The 13,637-nt window shown below is 32.8% G+C and overlaps 1 protein-coding gene across 3 annotated transcripts in view; it reads left to right on the top strand.

The window, feature by feature from the left end:
* The first annotated feature begins 9,397 nt into the window (after positions 1-9,397).
* The window catches only part of LOC146998501 (uncharacterized), a 436,472-nt gene continuing 432,232 nt past the window's right edge, over positions 9,398-13,637 (top strand). For all 3 annotated transcript variants that reach the window (XR_015039470.1, XR_015039469.1, XM_085810829.1), the window contains exon 1: positions 9,398-9,594. The gene's annotated coding sequence lies outside the window, so the exon portion shown is untranslated. The remainder of the gene's footprint in view (positions 9,595-13,637) is intronic.

Consider the following 13,637-nt stretch of genomic DNA (forward strand, 5'->3'; position numbering starts at 1 on the left):
GGATTTCCCCATGTGTAATGTGTATAAGATCCAATTTCCCTTAGAAAATCCTCTTAGGCAGATGGCCCTTGAGGCTTTGCCGTAATTAAATAACTTAACCTAACTGATGGACTCGGGAAAGTGGTGGAAGAGAAATGGAAATCAGTACACCTGGCAAATTTTACGACAAGCCCTTCTGTCATGGAAATCATGATGCATATTTTAACTCAGAAAATTAAATTGGAAAATTTGAAATATTACTAACTATGTGCAATTTCCTTTAAACCAGCTGCAGAGATATGTGAAACAGGTTTGCTACTGAAGTTAAACGTGTCGTAACTATCACATTGCAATTATTGTAAAGATTTTTTAGGATAAATTTAAGTAGTCATATGTTGGTAAATGTGAATTTTCAACATTGAACTGCTTACAAAAGTATTTCCAGAGTTCTATTTGTTCTCTGTTAGTTTTTACAGTAAAAGAGAAGCTGCGCATTCCCCTGACATCTAGCCTTTTATGAAATTTAAACTAATGTTACTACGAGATTAAAATTAATTTATATTACTCTCGAACTTTTAATTTATATCAATCAATATTTAAAAAATTTAATTTATTTCACACATTACTTAACTATGAATGACTAAAATTTATTGCGTTAATCTAAAATAAATATGAAGAAAAGTGAAAACAATTTTTTTAGTCCATAGTATTGTCTTCGTTTTGCGATTTTGTATCGAATCACTCTGAATGTCCGTTTCACTTTTCAAACTGTTGCCACCCAATATTATCGCCCTGTATTATATTTGAAAAAATTAAATAATGAATTAAATAATCCTCCTGTGAATATGGGCATCTAGAAGCCCTAATTTGGAATTTTTTTATTATCGATTTCATATTTTATAAAACTTGAGCGAATTTCTGATTAAGAAACTCAAGGATTCCAAAGCGAGCTATGGTAACGTTCTACAGAAAAGACATTTTTATCTCCAGCGCACGGAACTGTGTATCGGAAATTCTAAAGATATGCTCAGTTTAAAATTATTTTGCGATATTGCTCTTGAACTGAATTTTATGGTTTAAGGGCAAAGAACACGATATTTAATAAATAAAGGTAGCACACAAAATGTTAAAAAAAAAGTCCCTTTGGACGTAATTTAAAATCTGAAACCTTTCAGATTTTCTTTTTAATTTCTATTTTTACTCACTTTACCTGGTACTTGTGCATAGGTAAATATAGATGAGTAATTTTCTCCTTGCAGTTTGCCCTTCGCACTTAAAGCCGTGACTGCTTTAGAAATAACTCTTAAGTATTACTTAACCTTCAAAACACAAAAGGCTAAATAAATATTCATAAAACATCTAGGCTGAAAGTGTTCCACTCAAAGTGAAACACAGTCACTCGGTCAAAAAATCATCAGTAGCATCTAATACATATTTATGAATTTTTGCCAAGATCTATGTAGTTTTATTATTTTTGAGGGAAGAAAAAACTTTTCAGATTTATTGCTTCTTGTATTTAAATAAGATCACTTATATTATTATTTCAAAACTATTTGTCAATTTCATAACAACTTTCAAACCACATTTTCTTTTACATACGCTCAACTGTAAATTTGTAACATAAAGGACAAGTGAGTTCGGAATGCTAAAAATAAATTAGCTAGTTGAGAAAATAACTGAAAAAAATTTGATGCGGACATTTCGTGACTTTCGTGTATATTCTTTTTAGAACAACAACAAAATGATATTAAATGTTGTTAGATATTCGCAACAATAAAGTGGCGTTAAATATTGTTAGATATTTATTATTAGACTATTACATATATAAACGATTATTATATATGTAATTTTAATTCTTTATTTGTCGAAAATTAATATTTTAAAATTGACATTACCAAAACCTGAATATTTTTATCATTTGAAACACTTCTGTAATTGGAAATATATGACTACGGCCTGATGATTTCGAAAATAAAGGCCAAGTAAGGACGTTTAGGCCAAAGGGTCTCTGCTCTTACGTACAGACGACATACGTACACAGGTACAGACGTAGGTACGTACGTAAGTATTTATCATAACTCAAAATCGATTAGCCGCAGATAGTCGAAATTTTATATATGGGACTGCTATAGCATTCATTTGTGCACATCCCTTTTTTATTGCAATCGGCAGTATCAAACGTATATCCATATATTTAAGATAAAAAGTACGTAACTATGAATTATACATTAAATTTGTAATATCCCCTTAATTCCTCTTTTTATTGAGGGCACTTCCCCTTACTTTGTTCTAAAAACCGGTATAGGTTTTTCGAAACTACGTCATACCTGAAAAATAATTTCGCATTATGTTATCTTAACCTTCTGCATTGCCTATAGTTCTTACTCAATCAGATTAAAGAAAAATATTACTATAAATACCATTGCAATCAAAGTACGCTCTTTCTTTCGTCCTTCGTTTCTGCTTTAGCTTCTTCTTGTTTTTCGGTTCGCTGTGCATTGTTTGAAGATGGGCTAAATTTTAAAATTGCAAAGTGCGTACTGACCCCATAAGCAAGTCTATCATTTCCATCCAAACGACTCTGTCAGTTTATGTGCGCAGTTTGGGGATCAAGAAGTCATCTACACCTTCAATCATTACAAATGTATAATATTTCTTTTTACTAATGAAGGGTCAACTCTTCTCAAAAGTCTCAATTATAGCCCGAATTGAGTGAAGATTTTTATCTTATTTCATTATCTTTGGCCAGTATTTAGTTAAAGTTTTAAATGAACTTGTGACTTCAGTTTTAAATAATGCAGTCTGGTACAAAAAAATACAATAATTCTCTGTTATTTTCTAATTCAAATTCATTTAAAATATTCGAACTTTTACTTTTAATTTAATTTTACTAAAATTTTTTTTTCAAAGACATTTTTTCAAAATTTTTACATCTTTAGTAGTTTGCAACATCTATTTTCACAAACATTAGCAGTTCACAATTTTTACTTTTTACACATTTGAATGCCTCAAATTTAGCAAAATTTTTGCACACAAAACAAGCATTTTACATTTTGCATTATTAAAATTTACAGCATAAGTTTTTACAATAGCCCTCAGAGATAGCAACTTTACACTCAATTTTACATTTGCATTAGCGCCCTCTATTTATACAGTTAGCAGTAACAAACTACCCAACTTCATTTAGTTTTAGCAAATGCTAGTACAACTCAGAAATTCAAATATGTAGATCTAGATAAGTTAAATTCAAACTTACTATCTACTTGCCTTTATTATTATTATTATTTATTATTATTATTATTTATTATTATTATTATTTATAATTATTATTATTATATGTTAATAGTTGTATATAATTTATTTTAGGTTTACATGCATAATTCCTGTTGGGAAAGTTTCCAGTAGGCAAGAATTTCTAAATTTCTTTGGTTTTCTAAAACATTTGGTTTCCTGTGTAGGAATCCCTTAATTGACATATAATTTATTTTAATCTTGTCTTTTTGTTTCTTGCTTCTTGCTTGCTTCTTGCTTGTTTCTTGCTTGTTTCTTGCTTGTCTTGGCTTTTCTCTCAAAATTCCACTGTTTAAATTCCTTTTTTAGTACTTCACAACATTTGGTTTTACTTTTTGTTTTGACTTTTACTCTTGTCTATATGGATGACGAAACACGAATTGAGTAATTGAATAGTTAGATTTGAAGGCAACTTCCCCTTGATAAGTCTGTCTTTTGCCTGCTCAACAGTTATTCAGTTATGCAATTATTATTTTTTAGGAATAATAAATTTAATTTTTTTGGAATAATATTTTTTTCATGGTTTTAGATATGTGCACTTAATTTACATATGCTTGGCTGAAATGCGGTTTAGCCCAATGTTTGGCGATATTTTTTAATGGGCAATAAACGCGCCAACATGACTAACCCGATAGTTTGAAGCTGTGCTGTTATTCTGTTGCAACTAAATGTTATCGTCTTGTGTTATATTTAAAGAAATCAAAGTTGAAAAATCTGCATAAATGTTTCTTGCACTGTGATAAAACAACGGTACCTAGAGCCATCAAAGTTTGAATAACGTACGTTTCCAACCGAATATGGGCATCTGGAAGCCCAAATTTGGAATTTGTTTCATATTTTGTAAACATTTAGCGAATTTTTGATTAACAAACTCAAAGGTTTCAAAGCGAGCAATGGTAACGCAGTACGGGAAAATACATTTTTATCTCCAGAGCGCGAAACTGTGTATCAGAAATTCTCAAACTATGCTCATTTTAAAATTATTTCGCGATATTGCTGTTGAAACTAAATTTTATGGTTTAAGTGCAAAGAACATGATATTTAATAAATAAAGATAACACACAAAACGTTAAAAAAAAAAGTCCCCTTTCGGCGTAATGTAAAATCTGAAGGTTTTCAAATTTTTTTTTAATCCGAAGGGTCTTTGTCCCTGAGGGACTATTGTTTTCTTTTTGCGATTTTGCGTCGAATTACTCTGCGTTTCACTTTTGAAACTGTTGCCACCAAATATTATCGCCCTGTATTATATTTAAAGAAATTAGTTTCCTGTGTATTGGTTTCCTGTATATAGGAATCTACATAAATGTTTGTATATTTCTCGTATTGGGATAAAAGAACGGTACATAGAGCCATCGAATTTTGAATGACGTAATCCTTCTGCGAATATGGGCATATGAAATCCCAAATTTGAAATTTGTGATTTGTTTTATCATCGATTTTATATTTTCTAAAACTAAAACGAATTTTTGAGTAACAAACTCAACGATTTGAAAGCGAGCAATGGCAACACTCTACGGGTGAAGACCTTTTTATCTCCAGCGCGCGAGACTGTCTATCGGATATTCTAAAGATATGCTCATTTTAAAATTATTTTGCGACATTGCTATTGAACTGAATTTTATGCTTTAAGTGCAAAGAACATGATATTTAATAAATAAAGATAACACACAAAACGTAAAAAAAAACGCCCCTTTGGACGTAATTTAAAATCTGAAACCTTTCAGAATATATATTTTTTTAGTTCAAAAGGGCTTTGTCCCTGAAGTACTATTGTTTTCGTTTTGCGATTTTGCGTCGATTTGCTACAAACGCGAATGACTTTTCAAACTAGTGCCACAAAGTATTATCGCCCTGTGTTATATTTAAAGAAATTCTATAATGAAAAATCTGCATTAAATGTATGTATATTTCTCGCAATATCATAAAACAACGGTACATAGAGCCATCAAAATTTGACTAACGTAATCTTCCATAGAATATGGGCATGTTGAAGCTCTAATTTGAATTTGAATTTATTTATTTATTTTTTTTTATTATTGCCGATTTTGTATTTTGTAACACTTCAACGAATTTTTTATTAAAAAACTAAACTATTTCAAAGCAAAAAATTGCATTGTTGTACAGAAAAAAAGCATTTTTATCTCCAGCATTTTTCTAGCAGCTATCCAAAAGATAATCCAACATCAAGAAAATCATTAAAGGAGTAAGTCTTGAAATTTATTGAGCCCTTATATTAATATATTTAACACAAATTGGAGTATATACTATTTTATTTAAAAGACAAGCAATAATTTCCAAGATTCTGATATAATTGCCTCAATACATTTAATAAAAATCTTTTTTTATTTGTATAAATTCTAAAGCTTAAGAATCTTTGAAAATACTGAAGCTACATGAAATACAAGTATGGTAGACCGCGACGTTGTTTACCGTTTTAATAACTAGTACAATTCACTTCCGATATTATTATAACTTCAAATATAAAGAATTTATTATACTTATTTCTGTATGTATAGAGAATACATTGTTACATCACAAGCTTATTCCCACCCATTTATGGACGTCACTCAGCTCCGCCTTCGCAACTTTGTTTATGTAACGTATTCTGAGATTTTACTGGCGATTTTCAAAAAATCGCCAAGCAGTGGGCTAAAGCACATTTTGACCGTTATCAGTTCCTAGCAGTTTTATCTCGGTATATACACTCATGTCCATAAATTAAGGATAATGCAAAATCAGGCAAAGGAAGAGTTAGAAGCAAACCAAATTTGACATATTTGTAAAGCTTATTTATTAAACAAAAGGTAAAGAGCAAAAAAAAAGATGCTATATGTTTGATATTATTAAAAAAGCGATTTTTCCCCCTGGAGCAAATTACAAAAAAAAAACCTATTTACAAAAAATTACTATTACATGGTTGGTATGATTGTTAATACATTGAATGTCTCCCAGACGATGCAATACAGTCCGTACAACGCCTAGGCATGCTGAGTATCAAATTATCGATCTGATCTTGGGGGATATTACACCACTCAAAGAGCAATGCTCTCCGAAGTTCCGGTAGACATGTAGTAGGAGGTTGACGGGCTGCAACTCGTCGGCCAAGCATGTCCCACACGTGCTCTACTGGATTCAAGTCCGGTGAGAATGCTGGCCAGTCCATACGAGTGATATCCTCCGATTAAAGGCATTCGCTTACGATGTTTGCACGGTGAGGACGGGTGTTTTCATCCATAAACACAAATTGTGCGCCCTTGGCTCCCCGAAACAAACGTACGTTGTTCCAGAATGACGTCCCGATAAATTTGGCTTGTCACGGTTCCAATTTGAACATGCAGGTCAGTTCTGGAACCCAGAATAATTCCACCTCAAACGAGCACTCCTGCACCACCGTAACGGTGTCGTTCAATGATGTGTTCTTGGTGGTAACGGGTACCTGGAGCTCTCCATATGAAAGTCCGACGAGAATCAGACTGCAAACTAAACCTGGACTCGTCGGAAAACATCACACAAGCTCACTGTTGCGGTGTTCACAATGCATGCTCTCTACTCCAGGCTAACCGCAGGCGACAGTGAGTTGCAGTAAGTGGAACGCATCTGACAGGTCTACGAGCATATAGACCAATCTGCCCTAAGCGTCTGTACACGGTCTGCCTTGAAATTGTCGTACCAGTGGCTGAAGAGAGCTGACGAGACTGATCTGAGGCTGTGCTCCGCCTGTTTCTTTTGGCAGTAACTGCCAAATACCGGTCCTCATTCGGCGTTGTAACTCTAGGGCGACCTGTGCTGTAACGTCTACTCACATTACCATCATCCTGGAATCGTTGCCAAAGCCTGGAGATGATACTTTGGGCAATTCCAAGTTCGTCTGATAATTCCAGTTGCGTACGCCCACATTCCAGACGGCCGATAATTCTACCACGTAAAAAATCATCCAAATACGTCCTTTGTGTCATAACTGTTCGGTTATTGCACTGAAATGCTTATAAAGCGCCTGCGAACAATTTTACTTTATTGCGTGTATTCTTTATATATCACTATCCAAAAAAGAAAAAAGCTTTTAAGATTCAAAGCATTTTATTTGCTGTTATATTTTTATATGATCCTAAAATAGAAATCGAAAATATTAACATTCAATGAAGGACAAGGAAATGGCCTATTTCGTCTAATTATTGGGGATGGAAAACGGATATTAACATTCTGCGCAATCTTACTAGAGGGCAAAGGTATTTCGTCATTCTGGTTTATGATAACGCGATCAAATTCTTCGAGAATGTGTATTTGCCTAAATAAAAGTGCTTCATCCTATTTAGATATGTCTATTAACATAAATAAGAAATCTATCGTTATTTTTCCTTATTCGTGCATCAGTAAATTTTTTACACTGAAGTTTAAGTGTTGCAAGAATTTTTACCGCCTTCTGATACAATTTTCTAAAATGAAGTGCGTCTAATGAAATACTTTCGTTGAATGAAGGCTTTTTGTAGAATGAGAGACTTTTGTATAATGAAGTGCTTTAAAATGAAGTGCTTCGAACGCAGGTATGAAATTGAACTTTTCTATATTCCTTACCTTCGTATTAAAATAACTGTTTTTTTAATGTCTGATTAAACTCCTTCTCCATGCAATCTGAAATATATAAAGGCCTGATAAATGGCTGAAACTGAACAAAAGATCTTGTCTGAAAGTGGACAGCTTATAAAGACTAAATAGAATTTAGACTAAAAACGATTTGAGCATACACTGTTCCTCGTTTCGAATCATACACGAAATCTCTGTGTTCGACCTCAAGAAAAAGCATAGTCTGCCAGGTTTCTTAATATCTTATTGTACTACGAATGCTAACCATTGATTGTAGGAGCAGAGGAAATGAATGATGTTAATTCCTTACAACTTGCATTTAATCGCTGAGCGGTGATTGACTGATGGATTATGGCGAAACAAATGAGGAATGAATGCGTCTCTCGGAAATCACAATGCTCTTTTATGAAGCATGTATTCATTAAGGACTTTCTAAGAAAATTCGGCTTACGCTACATGTAAAAAAACCATAAGAAACCCAATATAGAGAGATTGTTTGCCGGAAACTGTACTTGAGGCGAACTTCAAGTGTTCAGTGATTTTATCAACGTCACCTTAATTGTTCATTAAAATCACTGTTAATAATGTGTAACGTATTTATACGTTTTGCCCATTCAGTCAGAAAAAGTTAACAGCCAATTACAAAATGAAAACATAGCACAGGATCAAACATCTTCTCTCTTTCGTAACAGGATCGGTACAACAGATCAAAGTCCTGTTTCAGTCCTTTGCCAATGTTAATTGTACGTCGATATCGATCCTTTGCAGATTCCTTGAAATAATAATCAATCGCATTCTTACCCGCTTGATTATGCGCTTTTGCTAATTATAAAATTGGTCTAATAACGATTATACGCCGGTATCGATTTTATGTACTGTCGATCATACGCCTTGCCGATGTTACGGCTACTCAGTGTAGATCACACGCCTAGAAAAATGCACTTTAATCCTCTTATTCACAATATCAACAATATTATTATACTTCCTTTTTTCATTAATATAGAGCGCATTGTCGGTTTCGGTTTTAATCAATGCTACGGAGAGTGGATTCTACGCAGTGTCGATCCTGTGCGTGTCAATTCATTGTCGATCCTTATTTCTAAAACATCTACTGTCTTTCAAAAGTTCTATGCATTAGTCTCTTAGCTTAATTGCTATAATTATGCCTCTCAAATAGAAAATTACCAAACTTTCTACATCGATAAAAATATCAAGTGTACGTAATTGTAAGTTTATCGATACTTTCCCATAAAATTATGTCTCTAATTCTACCGCACACTTTTTCTATTCATTCATCATCGTATTCATATTTCATTACTCGCAAATAAACTAGTTAATGATATTTCAAAACAAATAAGTAATATAAATATTTCAGTCTCTCGCCCAAGCTTCAAAAATATAGTTCTTAAAAAAGAGAGTCAACCGTGGTTATTTTTCCAGTTACGCTTTATGCGGCACTTTAGTGAAAACTGTCCAGCCGCAAGTGAATAATTTCTCTGCCACAACCGTCTTGAACTAGTTCTGGAAATGCATACGAAGGAAACGAAAACCTGGTGTTGGAGCAGGCGGCGTGAACGGCCTTGCAGTCACGTTGGCCTTCGTTCCGGCTTCTAAATCAAGAAGACATGAATGGAAAAATGTCTGATTTCATATTCACACCCAGAAGAGTGGTTCTGATGTGCGAGTCTTTTATGAGACAGTCGTTTTTTGAGCTTCAAGTACATACGAATATAACTGGCAAAGGTGAGTACAATAAATTAAAATTTAATGTGTAATATTAATCATTTATATTACTTTAAATATTTGGTTCAAAATCTCGCCATTAAAAGGATCGAATTAGTAATTGATTAATACGTAACAAGTCATACAAGCTTTTCGTACTTCTATTATAAAATATGTGACATTAGTCGAATTCTTTCGTCTTAATGAAAACTCAAGTACAAGAATTCCATTTTTACCTAATATTTCTCATAGTTTGTAGCACAGACCTTTCTAAGTAATAATTGCAAATTTCGCTCAAAATATTGCAGATCGAAATAGGAGTTATCAAGATTTTAAATAATGGAATTCTTTCTTTTTAGCGTTCCACCAGTGGCTAAGTGGTTGAGACAGCTGAATACTGGGAGTTCGACTCGTGTTCGGTCCCAAGTGAAAAGGTTTGCTGCGTAGTTTGCTTTTTTTTTTTTTTTTTTTTTTTTTGGTTATCCGCATGTATAGCGCTAATGATAGCCAATTTTCCATAAACTACTTCCACCTAGGAATCCGTGGTCGTAAGACAGATAGCCCTCGCCAACTTTGCCATACTCCAGCCCCTTTTTTTCTTAAGTAATGAAAACCGTGCGGATTTTAAGTATAGTGAAGAAGGAAACAGTTATTTATAACGTCATTCAAACAAAAAACATTGAAAAATGCTTTTAGTGATAAACGTATCGCCAATAAGCATGAAATAATGGTGTTCAAAAGAAAAAAAAACTATTCAAAACTTCTGTTTCTGGTTTTATTTTGAATCAATTTATAATTCAATAATGACAAACAGCTTTAATTACTTTTCCATGAGTTTCTTCCCTTATTTTTCTCTTCTACTTCGTATCCCAAAAACGCATAATTAGTTTCACTTGTTTTAATCCAAAGACGATCTCATCACATTTTTACACATCTCGAAAACTGACTTGAACAGGAACTTCAATATCAACCTCATGGGTACCTGAACGATCTAAACTATGATCATGTTTAAACATGTTCGCTATCTAAACTATAATCATGTTTAAACAATTGCGCTCTGGAATTGTTTGTTTTCACCTTATTTTAACTGCCCTTGAAATCGTTCTCTTTTAGTTGTTAGCATCAGTAATGGAATGAATATCAGCCTTTATAAACCCCAATGAAAAGAACTCAGAAGTTCAAATCACATGAATATTTTCAGTTCTCCAGCTCATATCGTGCCTTCTGTCAGCATTGTGCAAACTGTTCCATCATTCGTGATTTTCCACTGAGGTTCCTGTCAGCTACAATTTTCGTCTGGACAAATTTAATATTCATAGAATTGGCAAAGAACACATTATATTAGCTTTTGATTAACCGCCCTTGATGGTATAGTACAGGGTTGGCCAAACTTCATGTCAGTAAGAGCCGCACGTTTGAATTCAGGAATGTTCGAGAGCCGCATCTAGATTTTCTAAAAGCCACAAGTTCATAGTTACATCATTATAGAAGTAGTGGAGGAGGTTTTTAAATAGAAAGAAATCCCTGATGACTTTGTAAAATGAGTCTAAACTAATTAATTACTTCCGTTTGGACACTCAATAGTTTTATTTTACGATAGTTCATACATATATTTTATATGAATCAGCAAATTGCCTGTGAGAGCTGCATTAGGCTCGCGAGCCGCACTTTGGCCCCCCTGGTATAGTACATAGAAGAGGCTGACTGGCTAATCCGACACCCCTGGTATAGTACATAGTAGAGGCTGATTGGCTAACCCGACACCAGAGATGTGTAGGTTCCGATCCTCGGGTAAGACTGTACTGTACATGTGTGTTCTTTGTTCCCGTCTCCTAGATGCAGTGTTTGTTCAGTCTTCGCGCTGAGCTCTGCGCCAATGACCTCAGTGATAGGATGGTTAAATGATAAATGAGTTCGGGGCATTTCTGACGAAGGTTTTCAAACAAGTTTCCGACCGTTAGGATGAACAAATCTTTGGTTGAAACATGATTATTGAAAACAAACTGCACATTTTGGGAATGCAAAATTGTTTTTGAAAACACATAAACCAATTATTAATTATATTTTTGATGAAGAAGGAAATAGTAAAAACACTTTTTTAAAGAATGAAATTTTCGCATATCTGCTTTTAAGATATTATTATACTCTTTATAGATTTTTCCATTTCACAGAAACTCATTGGAAAGGAATATGTACTTTATTTAAACAAGCTTTTCGTTTTCAATTACTTCTTTATTATATTAGCAAAGCTGATATTTTTAAGAGTGTGTATGAGAGGGAAGCGACTTAATTTAACAAAAAATACCAGACAAAAAGAAGAAACTAAGGCTTGTTTTAAAAATAATAATATTTCACCTACTTTTAAAGGAAGCACATTATCGCTGCCATCATTAAGAACGAACGCTTCGCCTCATTCCATTTTAGTTATTTAGAACATAGGCGTGGTTTGAAAATAAACGCTCATTTGATGCAAAGAGAAGGGTGGAAAATACTGATGCCTAAAAGACAAATAATATTGCTAGAAAACATGGAAAATACTTATTTAAAATCTCAGCCAATGAAATCTGCATACCGTTTGACTGTTCATATTCTGTGAAACAACTCAAAATTTTATTACTTATTCTGCTATGACCAAAGAAGTAGGATGGCTGGTAAAATATTATTTAATTTTTTTTATGCGTTTAACCAAATTTTGCATGAGAATCTCAGGACTGTATTTTTAGTCAGATACGATCCTGATAATTCCGATATTAAAAAATTATTATTTAATTTTTGGTGCAGTTAGCTAAATCTCAAAACGCTTTATATATATCATTTCATATTTTTGAGTTTACAGAACCATGGAAAAGTAATAAAGAAAATTAGGTTGTTTGAATACGGCAAAGCACGCAAAGAAATCTGCCTAAAGGAAGGGATGCCTTCGTGGAAAACATCCTAAGTGAAACCTGCTCGTATTCGCGTTACACATGCAGAAACTATAAAACACACTTAGGCAACCAGCCTATATGCTTTGGTTCAAGTCTGGGTCAAACTACCAGTATTCAGTGGTCTTAATCATTCGGCTACAAGTGGGGGCTTGGAAAATTAAGAAAGCAAGTCAATAACTCTTTCTTAAAATACAACAGCTGTTCTTTATATTTAGCATAGCAACAAAACACAAAAAACATTTAACTTTTTTTAAGTTTTCGAATGTATCCAATGGTAGGAATTAACATTCAGTTTATTGAAATATTAGTTTGATTTAGAAATCTTTGTTGTAAAATCATGAGGCTCTCAACAATGGAGGCGTAAACATCTTAATTTAAACATCCCTAATTACTAGACTTCAGGACAAAAAAAAATATCTACAACGAGATCTGAAAACTCTCAGCTTTCGGTAAATTACATTAGAAGATCTGAAGGAAGTAATTTATTTGGAAGATTATTTTTCTGCCTATGCAAAATAGAGTAAACTTCGAAGTTCTATGCTGATTAAATTCATCGTTAAATAAGAATAAATAAAAATTTCAGAGATAAGCAAAAATAACTGTCGAAATTTGATAAAATTCCTGTACGGAATTATAACTGCAAATATCTGGAAACTTTAATAGAAATAAGCTTTATAGAAAAATTAATTTCAAATTTGATTAAAACAAAAAAATAAACAGAGAAACTAAATTAAATAAGACCTTTTAAAAATAATTCTCTTGTAAAATAGTTTGACTTTGTATAATTTCATGAAAGAAAAATGTGTTTCATATCTATTTGGAGTATTTGAAATAAAATTTTCTATGCACATGAATATATGCAAAACATTATACATCAGCTTTGAGCCGCAATTCATAGATTCTCTTAATTTCATAATACAATTCGGTATAATATTTAAAGGTTAAATTCAAATACTAAGTGTGCAATCTTCATTGCTCATTTTCCTCTTGTGTTAGGTTATTAATTTTGCAATAAAATCCTCTTTAATACATGAGCTCATAAAGTATTATTAACGTAAAGCCAAAATGAATATATTAGGCAAGAAGTGGGAATGATAAACATGAATACCATTATGGAGACATTTGTTATGCATCTTA

The sequence above is a fragment of the Stegodyphus dumicola genome, chromosome 2, assembly GCF_044657685.1.
Source record: "Stegodyphus dumicola isolate Sdum_Otavi_A_Nest chromosome 2, ASM4465768v1".
NCBI lineage: Eukaryota > Metazoa > Arthropoda > Arachnida > Araneae > Eresidae > Stegodyphus > Stegodyphus dumicola.